Source organism: Molothrus aeneus, chromosome 7 (genome assembly GCF_037042795.1).
Source record: "Molothrus aeneus isolate 106 chromosome 7, BPBGC_Maene_1.0, whole genome shotgun sequence".
NCBI lineage: Eukaryota > Metazoa > Chordata > Aves > Passeriformes > Icteridae > Molothrus > Molothrus aeneus.
The window spans coordinates 17,122,501-17,123,274 of NC_089652.1; positions in this window are offsets into that span (position 1 = coordinate 17,122,501).

The window sequence follows — 774 nt, forward strand, 5'->3', positions numbered from 1 at the left end:
CCAAAAACCCGAGTTATTTAAGGTGGAACCGGGCGGGCGGAGGGGAAGGGGGAGCCTGGGTACGAGACCGGCAGTGACCACGACTGCGCCTGACACCGCCCGCGCCGAAATACCGCACAGCTCCGGGCTGCGATGCGCGGGGGGGAGCGCAGCCTCCGCGGGGGGGGGGAGGGGTCGAGGAGCCGGTGCTGAGCTCCCAGGTGCGGAGGAGAGCGCGGGGACAAAGTTTAGGAAGGGGCTTATTGGAGAGCTGGCGCGCCTGCATGGCTGGGAGAAGGGGTGAAGTGTGGCGCGCTGTCGGTAATAAAGTGTTAAATAACAGCGTGAACTCTGGCGGGGGTCCCGCTGGAGAGCCCTGTGCCCCGCCGCAGCAAGGGTCACAAGTCACTGCCTTTTCCAGGGCTCCCTTACTTGTGTCCTTTTAATTATTCGTTTCTTTACCTATCACCTTTAATCACTCGTCTATCCCAACAGTATTACGGTATTTAAAAGCATCTATTGAAGAATGTAATGGAAATGTAATATACTGGAGGCTGTAATGGAAATTTCCCTGGCACAATCTGTCTTTTCACTCAACGAGTTTATGGGTTGACAGTAGGTTGTTTTTAACAATTCGAGCTGGAAGTGGAGGAACGTTTACAAATGGAGCCAGCTCGCAGCTCCCCCGGTTAAATAAACCTCCGGGCACCGTCCTTTCAGGACCAAAGCGGGGGGGCCGGGGAAAACACCCCCTGGCAGGGGGTGCCTCCCCTGCCAGCAGCAGCTGCCCCCGGG